Source organism: Myodes glareolus, chromosome 18 (genome assembly GCF_982192425.1).
Source record: "Myodes glareolus chromosome 18, mMyoGla1.1, whole genome shotgun sequence".
Classification (NCBI taxonomy): Eukaryota; Metazoa; Chordata; class Mammalia; order Rodentia; family Cricetidae; genus Myodes; species Myodes glareolus.
The window spans coordinates 15214955-15237313 of record NC_142043.1 but is presented as its reverse complement, the minus strand read 5'-3'; the positions used below and the strand labels follow the sequence as shown (position 1 = coordinate 15237313).

At 43.4% G+C, this 22359-nt stretch overlaps 1 long non-coding RNA gene across 2 annotated transcripts in view; it reads left to right on the top strand.

Annotated features, from left to right (window-relative positions):
* The window catches only part of LOC146890723 (uncharacterized), a 47433-nt gene extending 26561 nt beyond the window's left edge, over nt 1-20872 (top strand). Inside the window, exons 2-5 of one of the 2 annotated variants that reach the window (XR_014998248.2) lie at nt 11530-11714; nt 12139-12247; nt 17230-17440; nt 19203-20872. This is a non-coding gene — a long non-coding RNA (uncharacterized LOC146890723). The remainder of the gene's footprint in view (nt 1-11529; nt 11715-12138; nt 12248-17229; nt 17441-19202) is intronic. The other variant, XR_014998249.2, reaches the window with a different exon arrangement.
* The last annotated feature ends 1487 nt before the right edge of the window (nt 20873-22359 follow it).

Sequence of the window (22359 nt, the reverse complement as noted above, 5' to 3'; positions counted from 1 at the left end):
CCAGTAATTCTTCTGTCTCCATCCCCCTCAGTGCCGGAGTTACAGGCTTATACATTGGGTCTTTATGTCTATGCTCAGAGACAAACGCAGACCTTGGTGCTGGCATAGCAATCACTGCTAACTGCTGAGCCATCTCTCCATCTCTCGTTTTTCTTTCTTTTTGAGGAAACATTACCTAAATTTTCATACGTTATGCTTTGGTCATATTCTTTCCCTTCCCCCAACTCCTCCCAGATCTCCCCTATCTCTGTACCCTCCCAACTTCATGCTCTTCCTCTCTCTTTCAAAAACCAAAGCAAAAAAACAAAAGAATTGGAAAAACAAATAATAAAGATCAAAACAAAGAACCTAGGAAAGAATAGATAAGAAAATAAAAAGAAAGAAAATCATTAAAACCAAACAAACAAACACATAAAAAGTGCACAGAAGCAAAGCGTGATGTCTGTTTGGTGTGGGCCGACTACTCCTGGGCCTGAGGCCTTCCCTGCCTGGAGAGCGGTGGTTGTACCCGGGGACACTCCCCTGGAGAACACTGATTTCCCTTCCCCAGCAGGTATCAGTTGCAGATAGTTTCTGGGTTATACATGGGACTTTGTGCTCCTCCTTCTCTGTGCTGGTCCCACCAATAAATGTCTGTGCAAAGATGTTTATGTCTCAGGCTGTATTGCAAAGCTCTGAGGAAGGTATTAGTACGCAAGGAGTTCATCAGAGAGTGCTTGGGGGTCAACACCTGTGAAAGGGAAAAGAAAGAAGAAATATTAAACAGAGGGCATAAACTGACCTGCAATACAGTTTCAGTAAAGGCCCCACATGGCCCTTAGGAGTGGTACCAAGTTGGGGCAAGGGAATAATAGACCTTCATTCTCCTCACCAATCACTCACTGGCATAAACTGCTTAAAACCATGGTGTGACCTGGCATGATACAGTTCTCTTTAGCAGAGGGCATTCACCAAATAGATTGGATAGGCCCTGGGGAGCAAATTCTCCAATCAGAGCAGGATGTTGGACAGGCATTGTCAGCCTGAGCCAGCAAGCCATCCGCCGATCTGTGCACTCAACAGACTCCTTCCTGTAATGGTAAAACGCTGCGGTGCCTGCGCAGTACCCCCGACCCCAGGGGCGCAGCGGGCCACTGTCGGTGAAGCGGCAGGTGGGAGACCACTGCAGGCTATGATGTGCAGCTGATCCCACCACCCAAGACCTCTGTGGGTCCCAGGTGGGTGGGAGGTGGTGGGTGAGAGATTGGCCCCACGAGGAGCTGTAGCAGGTGAGAGACAGAGAGAGATGGACAGGCATGCCATGCAGAGAAAGTGGGTATTTATTTCGTGGGTTATGGAGGGGGTTATGTCAGAGAAAGGGAAAGGAGGGAAGGGGAGAAGGGGAAAGAGCAGAGAGAAAGTCAGAGAGAGAGAGAGAGAGAGAGAGAGAGACAGGGTGCGGGGAAGGAGAGAAGCTACCTCTTCAGGAGAGAGATGGAAAAGAGAAAAGCTGAAGGAAGCTCTGCTAGCTGGACCTTGAACTTCTGATCCTTTTGCTGTTACCTCTAGAGTGCTGGGATTACAGGCATGTAACACTATGCCTTATTTACCGGTACTTGATATTAAACCCAAGGCTTCATGAGTAAAAGGCAGCCACTCCAATCAAGTGGTACCCCCAGATTCATGGTAATCTTTTCTTTCTGTTTTTGAAGCTATGAAAGTGTGTCCTGAGAATCAGATGCAGGCCATTAGGCTTCGTGCCAAGGGCCCTTAATCTGCTAAGATTTCTTCCCTCTGGTTCGGTGTTTTGGGTGACAGTGTTTTACAGAGCCCAGGATGGCCTTGAACTCCTGATCATGTATGGGCTTCCATGACCCAGTTTTTGTCTGTAACCTTTTCGTTGTTTGGAGGCAGGGTTTCTCTGTGTAGTCCTCACTGTTCTAGAACTCACTCTAGACCAGGCTGACCTTGAACTCAGAGACCCACCGACTTCTGCCTCCCCAGGGCTGGGAATTAAGACTTAAGACGTATGCCACCACTGCCTGGCTGTCTGTAATCTTCTTGACACTGATAATCCATATGTTTTCTTTTATTTCCCATTAGTCAAGGTTGAAGTTTGTCAGTTTTATTGTATTTCTTGAATAGCCACTTTTTTGAGTTACTCATTTATCTTTTACTCTGTTTCACTGATTTGTATCTTGAATCTTATCTTCATATGTTCTTCCTTCTTATTTCTTGTTTTTTATTTTTTTTAAAGGGGTTATTTGTAGTCTCTTAGCCAGAATCCTTTTTTTATATATTTTTAAAAGTATTTATTTTGGTCAGGCATGGTGGCACACACACCTTTAAGCTCAGCACTGGGGGGTGGGGGGGCAGAGGCAGGAAGTTTGAGGTCAGCCTGACCTCCAAATCAAGTTCTTGGACAGCTAGAGCTGTTACACAAAGAAACACTGTCTCAAAACAAAGATTTATTTAATTTTTATTTTTGTGCATGTGTGTGTGTGTCCATAAACTTTGTGTGGAGATCGGAAGAGGGCAACAGGTCACAGGGAGCTGAAGTGACAGGTGAGCCACCTGACATGCGTGCTCGACACTGAACCCAGGACTTCAGCAAAAGCAGCAAGTGCTGTCTCTCCTGCCCTTATTTACTTTTCTTCCTTTTGCAAAAAAAAAAAAAAAAAAAAACCATCTATTTTTTCGTGTGTGTGTATGTGCCGAAGGTTTTTATCCTTGCAAACACTGCCCCTCTTTGGGGATAGGGTCTCTCATTAGCCCATGTCAATTAGGCGAGCTGGTGGCCAGCAGTCCCTGAGATCTTGTCTACCTCTGCAGTGCTGGGATTATGAGCGTGCACCGCCACACTCAGTAGGTTTGCACAGGTTCTGGGGATTACATGGGAGCTTGGGGCCTTGGACTTGTCAGGCACACATTTTACCGAGCTACTTTTTCAGACCCTTTCTTTCTCTCCTTTTTTTCCCTTCCAAATATAAATTTTTAATGATAGAAAGTTTCCCCAAAAAGCCATTTTAACTGTGTCCCACAAATTTTGGCATACTGTGTTTTCCTCCCTCCCTCCCTCCCTCCCTCCCTCCCTCCCTTCCCTTCCCTCCCCTCCTTTTATTTTCCTTTTATTTTTATTTATTTATTTGTTTATTGGAAAGAGGCTGGCTTCAAATTTCCCTTCATAGCTGAGGATAGCCTTTTTTATTTATTATTATTATTTTTTTTAGACAGGGTTTTATTATGTCGTTCTGGCTGTCCTGGAACTCACTCTGGAGACCAAGCTGGCCTTGAACTCACAGAGATCCACTTGCCTCTGCCTCCCAAGTGCTGAGATTAAAGACGTGTGCCACTAAAATATTTTTAATTCGTTCTTCAAAAAATTTATACGTTTACAATATGGTGTGGTTACATCTAACACAAATCCCTCTTTCCATTTCACCAAGCCGCTAACACATACCTCTCTACCATCATTTCCTCTCCCTCTTCTTCCTTCTCTTCTTTTTGTTTTAGTAAGCTACTGAGTTCAGTTAGAGCTGTCTGCATGTGCAGGGATATAGGTGCATGGGCTGAAGCATGGGCTATCTGCTAGCTGCTAACTCTACCAAACAAGAACAAAGACCATTACCCAAATTCTTTGGTTACATTAAGCAAGCTTTATTTTCTGTCATGCAGGGCCATCTCCCTACATTGGGGTTTGGAAATATAGCATTGAACATAGGAAAAATGGGGCTTGGCCCCCAAAACTACGAAAATAGGAGGTTTTCAAGGGTTGGGGGATTTCCAGAGGAATTTTGGTTACATAGGAACTTGGCTGAACATTTCAGAATTATTTGGCAGAACATAACTATCTTATCAAGGTAAATTCAAGGCATGAGTCAGACTCCATAGGAGGGGTAGGGTGGGGAGCATATCAAATTCCAGAAGCAGGTTAAAGCATGGTTTTGCAGGAAACAGAAATGCACTTGTTCTGATCTTATAATAAAATAGTTTCCACCCTTAAGATGGAGTCAGGCTTGTCCATCACTCACCACACCCCTGAAGAAAAATTATCTTCCCTCCCCTAACTGTCATCAAACGCTAGCAACTTCTCGAGTAGAAATGGAGTCTCATGAGCCCCTCTCCCATTCAGATTGGATGTGGGCTGGCTTGATCTCATGCAACCCGCTGTAGCGACTGTGAACTCAGGAGTGAGACAGCCACGCCATGTCCGCTGCAACCCGCTGTCGCGACTGTGAACTCAGGAGTGAGACAGCCACGCCATGCCCACACCTCTCAGCACACACTCCTCCCATCCGCTGGCTCTTTCCTTTTGTCCCCTCTTCTAAGATGTACCCTGAGCCTTGCAGTAGAATTGGTATAGATGTCCCATTTAAGGGTGAGTACCCCAACAGTCACGTAGTCTCGGTACTTTGGCCAGTTATGAATCTCTGGGCTGCCTGCTGCCCCACTGCAAAGCCTTCTCTATACACTTGCCTGTGTATATAAAACAGAAGCGTGCAGAAGGTACTTTGGCAGCGTGGCCACTTAGCAACACAGCAGGAGTAGCAGCGGTGGTTCTCCACAGGTGGACTCGGCCGGCTGAAGGATGTCAAATGGCCTTGTCACAGGAGTCCACTAAGACCATCGGACATAGCAGATATTTACATTACGATCATAACAGTAGCAGATTACACATATGAAGGAGCAACCAAAATAATTTTATGTGGCTGATCACCACATGATGATCTTTATTTATTTTATTTACTTAGAGACAGGGTTTCTCTGTAGCTTTGGAGCCTGTCCTGGAACTAGGTCTTGTAGAGCAGGCTGGCCTCGACTGCACAGAGATCCACCTGCCTCTGCCTAGGGAGGTTGAGAATCAGTGCCCTAGAGCCCAGCTTTCCCAGCCATTGGTCCTTGACCAGGTTTATAGCACCAGATGTGAATTTTTTTCATCTGGAGCAGCCTTCAAAATCAAATTCAATTTGGAATGGGTTGGTTACCCAATAACTGCTACGCCACTATCATATCAACCGGCATTTCCTAAAGCATGCAGGGTCCTCAGATGGGTCAGCCCATTCTTTTTCTTTTTTTAGATTTATTTATTTATTTATTATGCATACAGTATTCTGCCTGCATGTGCCCCTGCACATCAGAAGAGGGCGCCAGACCTCATTAAAGATGGTTGTGAGCCACCATGTGGTTGCTGGGAATTGAACTCATGATCTCTGGAAGAGCTGCCAGCGATCTTAACCTCTGAGCCTTCTCTCCAGCCTGGTAAGTTCATCTTTTTTCCCCCAGTGGCGTGGGTAGCACTTTCTAACACCACGAAAACTAGCCAGTGGAGAGGAAGGTTGTAATGACCCTGTACTTCTAATCTCCCTGCTTCTACCCCTTAAGTGCTGGGATCACAGCCTGCACAGCCACACCCAGTTTATGTAACTGGCCTTGTGCACACTAAGCAAACAATCTTTTAGCAGAACTATGCTCAGCCCTCAACCATCTTGTTTAGTGTTAGTTTGTTGGTGTTAATTTTTATATTCATCATGCAACAATTTATTCCCTGCATGTCTCACTTGTTTTTTATTCCCTTTTCTTTTCCTGCTTTGTTTCACAACCACACACACACACACACACACACACACACACACTAGCATTGTGTTTTCAGGGCTTCACTGTAGCTAGTGGTACAGCATTTTTCTAGCATTCCATTTTATTTTTGCTTTTGGCTTTTAACTCTACTTGTTCTATTGATGTAAGATTTACATTTGTTGTTGTTCTGGGGTTTTTGAGACAGGGTTTTTCTCTTTGGCTGTCCTGGAACTCGCTCTGTAGACCAGGCTGGCCTTGAACTCAGAGATCCTCCTGCCTCTGCCTCTGCCTCTTGTGTGCTGGTATTAAAGCCTCCCCCCCAGCTTGCTTCAGTCTTGGGTTCAAATAACTGTAAATTTCTTTCTTTCTTAAGAGCTTGTCTTTGGTGGGGGTAATGACGGCACACAGCCTCCTGTGCATGTAGTTCTATTGGCTTCAGCTGTCAGCTTGTCACAGAGTCACCTAATGGAATTTCAGCTGACTGATTTCCTACTCCACACTGACTGGGGACGCGTCTGTGAGAGTTCATCTTGAGTGAGCTCCTTCAAGGTTATGACAGGAGGTGACCCAAGGAGCAGCCGCCTACAGGATGCTTGGCCTGAGGTCTGGTTACTGCATGTCCTGCCAAAACAACAGAATGCTTAACTCAGGATATAGTTACTTGATGTTTTGGGTATTGAGGAGGTAACTACTTTGTTTGTTAAAAGTCTTGCCTTCTTACTCCCTTTTGGATTGGGATATAAAAGGTATATGGAAAATAAATGCAGGCAAATTCAATATTCACTGGGTTGCCCTCCCAACTCTACTCTGTGTCTCTGTCTATTGTCTTTTGTATCTCTGTTTTGTCTGCCTAAAATGCCTAATCCACATGCCCCTACCCTGGAATGTACAAACCCGCCAAGGCTGGACCCTGACGGGTGTCACCCCAACATGGAACCCTGACATCCCCAGACCTTCCTAGGATTACCTTTTACATAAATTCTTCACATCCCAAGACTTCTTTCAGGGTCTCCTTCTTGGAAAAACACCCCAAGTCGCTAACTGTGACCAAAATGCTAGCATGCAAATGGGTGAACTTTGGGGAAGAATGTAGCGATTAAAGATGATTTCGAAGCATTTAGTTAATCTTGATAGTAGGAAGATAAACAAACTTAACATGTGTGGTAAGTGTTCTCTGGCAGTGTCTATTAATTGGCAACATATAATACAGTGAAGCTGACTTTGACTCGTAATTTGTTGAGTGAATAGCACATTACAACGGGATGGCTACTACTGCCATGACAACACCCACACATTCCTTTACAGCTCATTTCGCCCATCGGCAGGGCCTTTCTCCTTTGAGCATGGCATTTGGAACCTTATTTTTCATATCTTATGATCATCTTCATTCTTTTCCCCAAATCTCTGGATCTGGAAAAGCTGCCTTAATTTTGTTCTTCTTCAGCCATGTTTCCAGCCTACTGCTAGCTCGCCCTCTTTCCTGGAAACCCAGTGAATCTGATGGTCACCATTCTTTTCATATCCCTCACAATGCCGCCAATGACTTCTAGATTCCTGAAGAAGTTGAATTTTATGTGCTGGCCACAGCTTCCTCCTTCAAAATCCTTTCTGCCCTCAGAATCTATGAGCCTGATTTTTATTTATTTATTTTTTTTTAAATATTTATTTATTTATTTATTATGTATACAATATTCTGTCTGTGTGTATGCCTGCAGGCCAGAAGAGGGCACCAGACCCCATTACAGATGGTTGTGAGCCACCATGTGGTTGCTGGGAATTGAACTCAGGACCTTTGGAAGAGCAGGCAATGCTCTTAACCTCTGAGCCATCTCTCCAGCCCTGAGCCTGATTTTTAAAAAAGGATTTCTTTTTTGTTGTTGTTGTGCCCAAACTCTTGCCCCCCAAAAGAGACCATCAGGGATCCGGGACTTGGATGCAAAAAGCAAGGTTTATTTCAAAACGCAGTACAAGCCTAGGCAAGGAACTCATCCACACAGTGAGGGTGGGAGGAGCTGCCTTCCAGAGATTACAAGATGGTTTATAGACAATCTTGTAGGACCATCAGTTCTCACCTAATTTGCATACCTGGACCTAATTGACAACAGCAAATGATTACAAAAGGGCACGAAATTCAATAAGTATGATATCATTGTGCAAATGAAGTGTGTTCTCAGTTGGCCCATTCCTATCCGTCCTTGGGGTGTGTAAACGAAGCATACTATGGTATGCTTTTAACTGGTCAGTTCTTGGCTCTCCTTGAGGCAATGCTCTCCCTGTTGTTAATGGTTCCTGGCCCTTGTCATATATAAAATATTTTAGCCTAGCCTAAACAGCGTGATTTAGGTCGAAAACAATTAGGTCACTCTGACTGGTTTTTCATTTCTCTCATTCCCGCCTTTTCTATGTAACTAATTAGAACCCAATCCTGGGTTTCTGTATTGGTCAGGGTCTGTGACGCTGATATGGCATACCCCCTCTGCACCATGAGCTGAATGGTCCCTGGTCTCTGTTTTATAAATTGCAGAAGCTTATTTAAAAGGCAAGGGCCAAAAGTTAGCAATAAAAGTAATATAAGCAAAGGTCCAGTAATTCCCGTGATTAAAGTAGTTAACCAGGGGGAATAATTAAACCAGGATTCAAACTATCCTTGCGAAGAGTCTAATTCTTCTTTCTGCTTGGCCAGTCTTTCCCTAACTTTGGCCAAATTGTCTCTTGTAATTCCTGAATGATTAGTGTAAAAACAGAATTTCTCTCCTAAAACTGCACAGAGACTTCCTATGTAAGGGAGTTTTCTTTTGACTTAGCATCTCAAGCCAGGGATTACAGGACGATGTATTCTTTTAACTGCTTCAAGCTGACGTTGGGGCATTGTTGTCAAGAGCTAACAAAGGTGAAATGCTTGTTAAAAACAAAGAGAAAATTTAGGCAATGGGGTATTTATTAGGAGCATCTGGTTTGCAGACTCTGTTGAAGACCCAAGGAGCATTTACATTGGCTAGACTGGTCCACATCAGTTTTCAGCAAGTCCAGGGTCCACAGTCATTTGGAGTAGATTGTAGTCGGCAATTAATACTTGGCTGTGTCCGCCAACCAAGGGGAAACCTGTTGAGACAAATTCAAATTGGGAACAGAAGTTAAAATTTATATATTTAAATGAAGATAATACATTTGAAATTTTCAGGCCCATATCAAAATCCATATTATAGAAAAATCAAATAACAGATACCTATAAAACAGCAAAAATAGACTCACCTTTGAGTCCTAGGAAAAACAACAACAACAACACAGATTTGGGTTAAAAGTGTATAAATTTATAATTAGAAAATCTTAAGCTTGCGACTCAAACAGTAAGTAGTCACTGCTCTATCAGCTTATCAGAACTGTAACACGGAAGGCTAAAGAAATCTGAAACATATTTTAATTTTTTATTTATACCCTTGTAACCTATGTTTATATCATATTTTTTTTGATGCTGTCATGTTAACAAAGCTACAGCTAGCCTAACCATCAATACTGTCAGAGATCTCAGAAGGATAAATAACTTATATTTAAGCACAGACCCAACAGCTTTTGGAACTATTAAAAATGACAGAGACCAGCCCATGAACAGTCATACCCAGGTCTCCATAGCATTGGAGGCAGAAGTATCAGAGCAGCAGGCTTTACCAGGCCCATAAGGTGAGAGGTTCCTGTGGAAGAGGGACATGGAAAAGACTGACCTTATTTTGTCTAGGCAAAAGTGGTGCAATCAATTCTCAGGTGTCCTATTGTTTGATCATAATTTGGGCAGGATCCTGGCAGCAGGTGGTGTGTTGAGGCATCTTGCCCAGTGGTCAGCGTCATCATTATCCAGGTGGAGACATCGTGGTGTCCCATAGTCTTCTGTGGAGACCTTGTGTTACTGCAAGGATCTGAGAATCTCTGTCTGATATAAACTTTTTATTTGTCATAAATACCATATTCTGTAGCTCTCTGAAGTATGAGGGCTGCCTAGGTACATCTGATTAGACAAGCTTTGTTTCTAGTTACTTGTTTTAAATTTGATTGATTATTAACTTGTATTTCTAACAATCTACAATAAGTTCGCATCTTTAATAAAACCCGGACTTTATATCATATTTTTATCAGATTTAACCTTTAAATTAATGATTTTGGATTGAAGCTAGCAATGAAATCAAATTAGCCATTCTGAGGATTAAAAAAAAACAGAACAAATTTGTACTATATTGCCATATATTAATGGAAGAGCCACTAGTTCCTTTTAGTGTATGTGACTCAGTTTATCCAAATAGTTTAAGCTTAACAAAGTTAGCAAAGACAACGAGGATAGACATACATTTTTTAGCCTGATTAGACCTTAAGTAATGAGAGACATTTTTTTAAACCATTGTTTTTTAACTTTTAAAAATCCAAACATTAACAATATAAATCATTTTATAAGCACACATGTTCCATAACCTATTTTATTTTATTGTAGCTGACGCTTCTGGTGACTTTCATCTGGCACTGGTGTTTCTAAAACTGTTAGGTCCATCCTTGCAACTGTTCTTTCTTTGGGGCTCTAGTCCCAGCGGTTCCCTGGGATCCCTTTAGTCTTTTATCTGGGTGATCCTTGAGTTATAAGGTTTAACTGACAGAGCAAGGTGCATTCTTGTGTATAAAAGCATTGAGGTGCAGTGTTTCAATAAAGAACAGCATAAAACAGTTTTAACATTATTTACATCAAAAAGACATCCAAATTCCTGCTAACCTGAATGTAGTGACCAGAGCTCAGAGAAAAATTACAAGTACAAAATTTAAAGTTACCATAGGCCAACTTTTCAACAAAACAAGCATATACAATTTTCTCAAAAAATAAACATGACTCTTTAACAAGACAAACAAGACTTTTTTAAACCAGAATTAACCTAATATGTCAAACATTTAGCTTATTTTTATGTTTTCTTTTTAAATTTAGTATTTGCAGGTATGAGAAAACACAGCAAACACAATTCACATCCTCTGGCCTTTTACAACATTTCACACACCTTCTACAACTTTCCGTACACCTTCTTCAATTTTCAGGTCTGGCTCTCTCTCTATCTTTGCTCCATTGGCTTAGCCAGACATTTCTAGACAAACTTCTCTTTTTCTTTCCTTTCCTTTATTATTTTAGTCTCCTACCTTTTCTTACTTTTCAGACAACATAAAAACCTCCATCAAAACTTTCTTGTTTTTCCTCTCATTTCCCAGACAATATGCAAATTTTCATCAAAGTGTTTTTCTGTGATTTAGTCCGTAGAACATTGCATAGATATAACATTTAAAACAAACGCAGAAATATATATCTTAATCAAAGGTGATAAGTATTTGTAACCCGTTGGATATAAATGACTAGAGCACATATATTTTTCTTTTCCTGTGGAAACAAAGGCACAGTTTTCCCCATACACAATGCATCTTTGACATTTACATTAAAATCAACATTTTTAAAGTATAGATGTATAATTTAACATATTTTTTAAAAGATTTATTTATTTGTTTGTTATTTATGTTCTGCCTGCATATATGCCTGCATGCCAGAAGAGGGCACCAGATCTCATTACAGATGATTGTGAGCCACCATGTGGTTGCTGGGAATTGAACTCAGGACCTGTGGAAGAGCAGGAAGTGCTCTTAACCACTGAGCCATTTCTCCAGCCTTCTTCACATATCTTATAAGCAGTATCAGGACAGAAAAGGATTGAGATGGGAAACTGAGGCCAGCAGGAGAGAACTTGAGTGTTATCACAGTGAAGAACTTGGCTTAGAAAGGAAAAGACCGGGCGGTGGGGGGGGGGGGGCAACAGTGGTGGGCACAGAGAATGTCCTTGGCTGCCAATGTTTCTAAATTTTTTGTTGTTGTTGTTGTTAACTCTTCTCTGAGCATAATCTCAGATTCTCTGTTTTACGTTTGTGCAGTTTTTCAATTGTAAGCAGTCAATTCCCTATGCACAGGTGTGCAGGTCCCTCTCTCCCTCCTGACCAAAGAGGCCTGCAGAGACTCTCAAGATGCTGAGGCAGAGCCTGTAGAGGAGGACATGGAGGAAAAGCTCATATCCAGGCCGGCTCCCTGTCTGTAAGGCCCAACTATGACCCTGAACTGTGGTGCTTCTTGGGGCACTGTAAATCGCGACTCCCAGGTTTGTTATGCCCATTTTCTCCTCCCGCCAGGGCTGCACACCTCTGCCCTCTGCCTTCAGCACGCCAACTTTGCTACCGCTCCATCCCAGGCGCTGCTGCTCCCTGGCCTCAGAGTCCTGTGCGTTCCACCGTGAAGCCCTGCCCAAGTCATAACCCCCAGAGGGACCCCAGGGCTGTGCGAAGCCTGCTTCCAGTCTGCAGGGAATCGAATCCCAGGTCCTCTGCCACATTGCACTTCCCCACAGTCTCACAGCTTGGCTGTAGGTGCCCAGGCAGTGTGTTCCCTGCCATCAGACGTGGCTCAGAGCTAGAGGTGCAGACCCCAGATAGGCTGCTGCCAAGTCATCAGCAGGATCATCCGAGGTACATTGTTCCTGTTGTGCACACCCCCGCCCCCATTTAACCTCTGTCCCATTTTTTCAGTCCTTGTTGTCAGTCCAGTCTCAAACACAATAAACAAAGAGACAACAGCTTCCCGGAATTCCAGGGGACGACTATCTGCCCTCTGCGGTGGGAGACATCCAAGTCAAAGGTATAAATTCCACAAGTGGCTCCCTATCCTCCCCGTCCCCAATTCTGTATTTCTGAAAGTGAACAACCAGATCTCAGGTAGAATCTTTGGGGGGGAGGGAGTTCCTCTTGGACCCTTCCACTCGGTCTAGGGGTCAAGACGTCTCCCGATTCCTCCAGAATCACAGTCTAGTGTGTCTGCCACAGTGAGAGCCCGTCACTTAAACACACACACACACACACACACACACACACACACACAAAGAAAACAAAACAAACAAACATGAACATGAAACAGACAAGACAGACAAGAGCTCTTACCCATCAGATTCAATAAACCACCAAGACCTTGGGGGGTCCCTATGGGTCTCTAGGGTTCCCAGCCAATGCACCAAATGTTGTGTCCAAACTCTTGCCCTGCAAAGAGACCACCAGGGATCCAGGACTTGGATGCAGAAAACAAGGTTTATTCCAAAGCGCAGTACGAGCCTAGGCAAGGAACTCATCCAGCACACACAACGGGAGGAGCTGCCTTCCAGAGATTACAGGCCCTTTTATAGACAATCTTGCAGGACCACCAATTCTCACCTGATTTGGTTACCCTGACCTAATTGAGGACAACAAATGATTACAAAAGGGCACGAAATTCAATAAGCATGATATCATTGTGCAAATGAAGTGTGGACATAGTATGCTCTCAGCTGGCCCGTTCCTGTCTGTCTTTGGGGTGTGTAGATGAAGCATACTATGGTCACATTTTTAACTGATCAGTTTTGGCTCTCCTCGAGGCAATGCTCTCCCCGTTGTTAATGGTTCCTGGCCCTTGTCATGTATGAAATGTGTTAGCCTAGCCTAAACAGCGTGGTTCAGGTGGAAAACAATCAGGTCACTCTGACCAGTTTTTCATTTCTCTCAATTTTTTTAAAATTTTTTTTTAATGTGTTTGGATGTTTTGCCTGTAGTCACATCTGAGCCCCATGTGCATGCAGTGCCTGCAAGGGCCAGAAGAGGGCATCATATACCAGGGAACTGGAGTTCCCATGGTTATGAACCATGGCTCAGGTGCCAGGAATTCAACCTGGCTCCTTTGCAAGAGCAGTCAGTGCTCCTAAATCCTGACCCGTCTCTCCAGTGCTTACCTTTTCTTTCTTTATTCCTCTATTCGTTTTCAGGACTTTTTTGCTATCTCCTTTTAAAGGTAGGTATTCTCTACTATTCTTGACTCAGTTGCCCCCAGGAGGTAGGGAACAGGGGTGTGGATGGGAGTGGTGCCGGGCTGGCAGGACTCCATCTCAGGCCTCAGGGCTGTTAACAAGGCAGTCCACTACCTACAGGGCTGCTGGCCCAGCCTTTCATTTATCTATTTCCTTCTCTTCCCCAGAGATTTCACCTTTTAAATGAAAACCATTTTCCTGATCAATCTGAAGACAGATCTGAGTGTTTGTCAAACATACCAAAGCTAACAGAATCCTTATGGTCTTGTCAAACATTTCCCCAGTACTACCTATATAAAACTTCTTATTAAAGTTTAACGATTTACTCCTTCAGTGTTTTATCAACTATATATTATGTTCAACTCCTTGACCCTACTGTATTCATTGTTTAACTACAAAAGCTTACTCACCCATTAACAAAACTCCTTTCCTTTCTTCCTTCCTTCCTCCTTTCCCTCCATCTTTCTTTAATTCAGCCAATATTTGTTGCATATTTCTGCTTCCCGAGCTCAGTTCTGGGTGCTGGAAGGACATCAGTAAAACCGCTCTAAACATCCTGTACTCGTGGAGCTTACATTACAGAGGGGCTAGTGTAGACACATGGTGAACACTAGAGACGATGAATGAGCAAAGCCGTGCACCAAAAAGTTGTGAAGGATTTGCAAAAATAAGATATTTAAGAAAGCAAAGGAATATGATTGGCAGCGTTAGTGTGTGTGTGTGTGTGTGTGTGTGTGTGTTACAAGAAGAGCGGTTGTTCAGGGAGTGTGAGCAGCAGATGTGAGAGCCTCATGAACAGAGGGCCCTCCAACACAAAGTTCCTATGCTTGACTCGTCAGAGAGCAAATTAACCTCGGCAGAGCCATCCTTCTGTGACCAGTAGATTCTCTAGGGCCACCATGCCTGAGAACATCGGCCTGTGCAGTTACTCATAAGGAACTTTGATGGAGAAAACAGGAAATGGATGATGTGTTTACACATATACCTCTGGGTCAGCATGATGGCTCAGTGAGGAAGGGTGTTTGCTGCCTAGGGACTTGAGTTTGGTCCCTGGAATGCACATGGTGGAAGGAGAGAACCAGCTCCTGAAAGTTGTCCTCTCACCCTACACATGAACACTGTCATGAACACATGGCAGTAAATAAATGTAATTTTTTAAAGAGAAAAAAAAATACCTCTGGTTAATATATAATTTTTATTATTTTAGGTGGCCAGATTTCTAGTACACCCCAACACAGAAGGCACAAATACACTGGATAACATACAATAGCAAAGTGACTTACCTCAAAACACATTAAATATTTAAAATATCAAAAGCCAACATTTTGTCCAATTTAAAATAATTAGGAAAGTCTTATTTAGCAGCATAGTATACGTGGAAACAGATATCAGAAAACCCCTCAAACAAGCTAATGTAAGATGTTTTTAGTCTTTATATATTCACTTTTTTTTAGATATATTTATTTTGTGTATAAGTATTTTGTCTGTATGTAAATCTGCACAACATTTGCATCCAGCGCCCAAAGAAACCAGAGAGGGCTAGGATCCCCCAGGGACTGAAGGTGCAGATGGTTGTGAGCCACTGTTTAAGTGCTGGGAATCTGACCCAGGTCCTCTGGAAGAGCAGCTGGGACTCCTAACCTCGAAGCTGTCTCTCCAGCCTTAAATAAATCACTTTTGAAGTAGGGATACATTGGGCTTTTCATTTTTATAGAGATGACTTAAAGCGTCGTCTGTAATGTGTTTAAACAGTAGACTATTGTCCGTTATATTTCAAAAATATAGATGAACATTTAAACACTTTTAAACAGTATTTTTTTTATTTGTTAAGACAAGTACTTTTAAGAGGCTTATGTTGGAGAAATTCAGTAGTGCCAACTTAAAACACGTATTTTATTAGGGCTATAGAAATGGCTTAAGTTGGTTCCTAGCACTCACATCAGGGGGCTCACAACAGAACTTTCCGTAACTGCAGCTCCAGGGGATCCAGTGTCCTCTTCTAGTCCTCTGAAGCACCAGCACACATGAGGCCAGCACACACAGAAGCACATATACACGAATAAAACCAAAAATAAAATATTTTTTTTTAAAATCCAATGCTCTAACAATACTCCTGTAATTCACTCATTTATGATAGGTAGTCCCCCATGACTTCTCTTCTCAAGCTGATTCTCTGTGTGTATGTGTGTCTGTCTGTCTCTCTCTCTGTGTATACGTGCACACAAGCACACATACATATGTGCACAAAGTAATACCTTCTGAGAGATCTGGGAGGGAATAAAAACTGGAACCCTGAAGCTTTGGGTGTGTGAGAGCCTTATAGCTGAGTTTCCACCTAACACTCACCACAGGGCCAGAAAGTTGGCTCAGCAGGCAAAGCATCTGCCCGACCTGATGACCTGAATTCAGTTCCCAGAACCCACATGGGAAGGAGAGACCTTGGTGTGGGATAATTGTTTGTATTCTGTCAACTATATTTTAAATAAATGCTGATTGGCCAGTTGCCAGGCAGGAAGTATAAGGCGGGACAACCAGACAGGAAGTTGAGGTGGGTCAATGAGTACAGGAGAATTCTGAGAAGAGGATGTAGTTCTGGCCCAGGCACAGAAGAAATAAGATGTGACTGCCTTGCTGAACAAGGTACCGGGCAACGTGGCTAACATGGACAATAATAATAGGCTAATATAACTTGTAAGAGTTAATAAGAAGCCTAAGTTAATGAGCCAATCAGTTTATAACTAATGTAGACTTCTATGTGATTTCTTTGGACTTAACAACTGCAGGAACTGGGCAGGACAGAAAACCACTGTCAACAAGACCTGACTTCTGCAAATTGTTCTCTGACTTCACATGTGCACACCTCTCCCCAACACACACAAATAATAGGTATGCTAGTAATAATTCAACACCCCAGTCCCCAGTAGAACCTGTCCTCTATGTCCCATCACCCCTCTCTGTCCTCACTGCTTTCCTTCTGGTCCTTGGGATGCCAGGCATACTGTTGGATCCTTATGATCTATTAGACCCTGAGTCTCTGAGCACAGCATCCTTTATCTTTGTCTTGTCACCTGATGGTTTGTTGTTCTTCTGCTATGTGAGTCCACGTCATAATCAACCTCATGAGTTTCTCACGGATGTGACTCTTTGTGTGAACCCTGCTCAGAAACTTTTGTCTTTTCTCTCACTCTGCTTTTGGCCAGCCCAGTTTGTCAGCCTCAGCTGGAGACCCTGGAAGACAGTAACAGCCATAACTGCAGCAGAACAAGCTAAGGAAGGCCCCCTCCTTGCTTTATAATGCTAGTGCTGGTTATTACTGTATGGGCTACCAGTCAAAGGTGATCGCGTTTGTCTCTTAAATTTTTATTTATTTATTTTGTTCATATATACATGTGTATACCTGCTTATCTGTATGAGTACCACATGCATGCAGGGGCCGGGGAGGCCAGAGAGAGGTCTCTGAGTGCTTTGGAACTGGAGTTACAGGCGATTGTGGGTGACAGTGTGGGTGCTGGGAAGTGAATCTGGGTCCCTCTGAAAGAGCAGTAGATGCTCTTAACCACTGAGCCATCTCTTCAGGCCCCAGGAGCTGGCGATCTCCAAGACTTAGAAAAGTGCTCAGTAAGCAACCTGGGACTCAGAAGGTATTTTTTTTTGGAGGGGTTGATCTGTTTGTTTGTTTGTTGTTTTGTCAAAAGATGCTTTTAAAATATGGCAAGAGAGGGCTCTAGGAACAGAATCAGATGAAATTTCTCATGTGTGTCCTGGTCTTTCTTAATTTTGTCATTTCTAGAACGATTCTGGCGCTCTTTAGCACAAGAGGAAAGAGAACAAAAATGGAACAAACACCCAGACCAGAGGCAGTGTACGTTCTGAGACTCTTTCTTCACTGGCTTCTCAGGGTCCCCTGGCCTAAAGCTTCATCAACCAGGCTATGCTGAACCATCCTCAGCAACACACTATGAAGGTGGAATTGAAACCGGAGGAAACAAACCCAGGCGGAGGTACTATCCCTCACCCCACTGTGTTTACCTGTGTCATTCAGGGTGCCTGGAGGGTGACGGATGGGAGCCACTTGTTTACCTCACCAGATAGGAAGTGAGGGACAGAAACACGGTTTTGATTCACAGCACCTAAGGGGCAAGCACTGTGCCCTCTGTCTCCTGTGTTGGCTGTGCTCTGCCACTGTGAGCTGGCCTAGTTTTCATCTTACTGTTTACCTTCTTGGTTTTGTTTACCGCTAGTCTAGCCCTTCAGTGCAAACTGAACGGAAAGTCCCATGTTTGGACACAGCACTCCATGCAGGAATCTGAATCCTAAGTCAAGTCAAGGGCAGCTAAATCAAGTCAAGGGCAGCCACGTTTTCCAGATTTGTGAGTCTAGATTTTTCTGGTGTCTTGTTTTTCTATCTCTAAAGTGATGGCACCCACCTCTCCCCCAGACACCTTGGGTACAACACTCTTGTACTTGGATAGTGTCTTCCTTTGCACTTGGACCCAAGTGTTCACAAAGGGAAGGATTGTCCCTCTGCACATCTGCTGAGTCCTCGGCTTAGCACAGGGCGTGTGGGTACATGTGGTTCTCCCGCAGAGGCTCAATAAAAACATGTAGAACCAATCAACACATGACACATGCATTGCCTCATGTGTACATTATTAGAATATAGATGGGTGTTTTGCCTGTGCACAGCTTGCATGCAGGTGCCTGAGGAGGCCAGTAGAGGGCATCAGAAGTGGAAGTGGAGGTAGAGATGGTTTTGTGCTGCGAACTGAAGGGCTCCTCTGGAAGAGCAGCCAGTGCTTATAACCACTTGGTCATCGCTCGTATCCATACCCCATATTATTAAGGAAGCTGAACTCCAAATGATTCAGCCTCACTACAGACAAGAGGAAACATGTCTCTTTGACCTTCTCAACTAAGAAGTGGGGGCTTCCCTTGACATAGAAGCCAGAGGACAGCTCATGCTGACTTGGCACCATTAGCTGTATTTTTATATTATTATTATTATTATTATTATTATTATTATTATTATTATTATTATTATTATTATGTTTTCCAAATGCCACTGTGCATCTAGTCCTGCAGATCCCTGGGAGATTTTCACCTGCCTTTTAAAGTTCTTCAGTACCACTATATTTCTTTGCAAAAAATACAGTAGCAAAGTCCCCTTCGGGGTGGAGAATCCATTATTATAGGGTGAGTAAGATGGCATAGCAGTTTAAGGTGTTTGCTGCCGAGTCTGATAACCTGAGCTCAGTCCCTGGAACCCACATGGTGGAAGGGAAGAGCCGGCTCCCACAAATTGTCTTCTTGATCTCCACACGAGCACGCAGGTGTGTGCGCATGTACACACATACTAAATAAAGGAAACTTTTTTTTAAAGTATGCATTACTTGCTTTGTAAGAGAACACCAAAAGGGTCTGGAGACATACAGTAATTTCAGATAACTTGGCCTTCTAGAAAATACTGTAGTGGCCCCTTTCCCATAAAGTAGTCGAATGCTGACATTATCTCGGGGTGATCTAGAGGAGCAGGCGCTTACAGCTCAGGGGAGCAGGGTGTTGGATTTTTCTTCCTGTTTGTTTTGAGGAGTTCTGCTCCTCAATCCTCTGCTCGCCCAGCTGGTCTGTGAAATGGGTGTGTGGACACCGTTCATTCCTGCAGGCTGGCAACAGACGTCAGCTCGCTTCCTTAGCTGCTGTTTGTCTAAGTAAAGAGAACTGGGGGTGGAACGTATCTTAATTATCTGTCTTCCCACACGCCAGGTGCCACTTGTCCCGTGTGCGCACTGAGATTGCATCAGCTGACTAGGCAAACAAGAAACCGTGGAAATGGAAGACCGAGAAGGGGCCCAAGAGAGGCTTCCGAGGGAGTGGGACTCACCGCTCCCTTCCAGGGAAGTGTGGCAGAGACACTGGTGCGTGGACGCGAGGCCAGCTCAGGTTCACATCTGTGCTCAGCTGCACGGTAGCCGAGGGTCTAATTACTTAAACACTTTAGCCCTGTTTCCAGGATTAAAACTGGGATGGTGACAGAAATTCTGAGGAGAGACGCGTATATAAATCATGTCTCGCTGGACCGCTGGATAATCGGCAGGAGCGACTGTTTCCGACTCTGCAGAGGGAGAAGGGAGGCGTAATGACTGGTACTGTGTGTGCAGGTGGCAGGGAGCAGCTAAATATGACTTTATAAGCTAAAAGAAAGCAGGCTAATTGTGGGGTCTGAGGCTGAACTCTGCTTCAAAAAGACTGTCCTTTGCCTTCCTTACCCACTGATTCTGCTTTCTTTCCTTTTCTCCAGAAGCATCCTCTGGATGGACTCGCCCTTGGCTACAGCAGACGCTACATATAAGGAAATGAGAACGGCATGTAAATTGTGCTGAGCGGATGCTCCCCCAACCCTGGCACACTGTTTTATTGTCTTTTCTCATATCTTATGAGCCACAAGCCCAGTAGACAGAGGACACCTCAGAAACACAGCAGCTGGCAAACACTTGATGTCCCACGGATAGTTTCCCATCATGGTACCCAGCAGACTTCTGGTTTCTGAAGTCAGAAGAAGGCACACAGTGCCCAGGAGCAGGGAATGAAGTGGTAGGAACCTTGGGTGAGGAGCCACACCTTGTGTGGTTGTTTCTTCAGGGCAGCTTGTTGGGGGGGGGGATAGCACAGGGTCCCACTCCAAATAAAACAGAAGCCTCTTCTTTGTGGACAACCCAATACAGAAGGAGAGCATTAAAAAGTGAAGGAGAACAAGGAAGAGCTGGCCATGAATTTTGCCAAGGTATAATTCCAAGTAACTTCAGTTACACTATTTGCCCTCAGCCTTATTTTCCACAGCTGCAAATGGTGATAATACCCACTCCAACCACCTATCATCGTGATTAATTAAGATAGTGGTGTTGAAACATCAGAGTTACCTAGACTACCTATCAAATACCATCTGCTTTGGCAAGTCTTCCGTCATATAGTCATGTGCTGGGGCGCTCATGCCAGAGCTCCGTTCATCTGGGCAAGTCCCTTCTCCACTTCAGGGGCAGGTATCCTGCTGGTAGCTTGACATCTGCACTAATGATGATGGAAATTCAAACCACGGAAACTGGCAAATGAAATAAGCCAGGCTTTCCTCATTATTGTACTCTCTGATCAGAAAAAAAAATAAATACTTTAAAATATTGACATTATGTGCCCTCAAAACATCTCTCTGGCCCCACAAAAGCTTTCAAAAAGAAACGAAAATGATTGTGAATAGCAATGTCTAATACTATAGAAGCTCCCAGTGACATGCCCTCTTCAGAAGGATACTCAAGACATTTTTCTGAGCACCCTGGGCAAGCAGAAATCACAAGACAAACATCGCAAAGTAGAAAATAAGGCCAACAAACTTACCTTTTAATCAAACATGGTCAATAAACTGACAGATTGAAATCCTAGAATGCCAGATGTTTGGAACACATCAGTGATACTCTGTCCAGTCTTTGTCTTTAGGGGTCTTGTTGGTAAGTGGAGCAGGCTGTCAAACCAAAACAACACCCCTAAAGAAAGTACTATGGGTATAGCTGTTTTTTAACCACATATGGCTATTGAGTTCTCTGGTGGGTGTATACATGTGTGGGTGTGCATGTGTGTGGTGTGTACATGTGTGAGGGCATGCATGTGTGTGGGTGTCAGCTCTGTCCTTCCACCATGTGGATCCTGGGGCTCGAACTCAGGCTCTCAGGCTGCATGGAAGGTGCCTTTGCTCACTGAGACATCTCACTAGCTCTGGAAGAGCAGCACATTGGACTATTGAGAACTCGAAATTTTGCTTTGTGCATAATAAGTTAAACACACACTAGATTTTGAAAATTTTGTGCTAAGAAAATAGACAACCAACAGTTTTGCCATGAGGATTGTGTGTTGAACTATTAACGTGAGCCCATCATGTTCAATAAAATGTTAAAGCCAATTTCAGAAGGTGAAGAAACAATTGAGGGAGACATCCAGATGTGAACCTCTGGTCTCCACAAGCATGTAAGTTCATTAGTAAGTTAATTAAAATTAATTTTATTTCACCTTTTAAAATGGAGCTACTGGATAATTAAGATGGATTTTTAATGTCTGTTGGACATTTGCTTATCTCCTTTTGGAAAATATGTATTCAAATCTTTTCCCTATTCTTAAATTGGATTGTTTGCTTTTATTGTATTTTTTTCTATTTCAAGTAAAATAGTCTTAGCAGGAAAATGATTTGAAAAAGTCGTTCCCAGTGGGTAGGTTCACTTTTTTTTTTCTTTTTGAGACAAAGTCTCACACGACCTAGGCTAGCCTCAAACTTACGAGGTAGCAAAGGCTGACCGTGGAAGTCTGCTCTTTCCCCCACCTCCAGTGCTAGGATTATAGGCATGTGCCACCACGCACTGCCTTACTTTCTTTTTAAAACTTTTATTTTTCTCTTTCTGTATATGTATTTGTGGTTGCTCCATGTATGCAGGTTCCCTTGGAGGCCAGAAGAGAGCGCTCTGCTCCTTGAGCTGATCTTCCAGGTGGTTGTGAGCTGTCTGACATGGGTGCTGGGACCTGAGTTTGGGTCCTCTGGAAGAACTGCTGAGCCATCTCTCCAAGCCCCAGCCTCACTTCCTTAACAGGGCCAGTTTTCCCACATGGCTTTATACTCAGGGTCTCTCGTCTTTCCACATAAATCTCAGAATCAGCTAATCTATTTCTATATAATACATAGTTGAAATACTGATAAAACCTTCATTGAATCTGTAAATCAGATTGTCATTTAAAAGTCTTAAGTCATCCAATCCGTACATATTTATGTAGCTCTTCTCTAATTTCCTCCTACCATGTGCGGCAATTTTAGTGTACTTGCTTGGTTAAATCTTTTTCTAATTATTTTTATAAGTACTAGTGCATGGGCTGGAGAGATGGCTCCGTG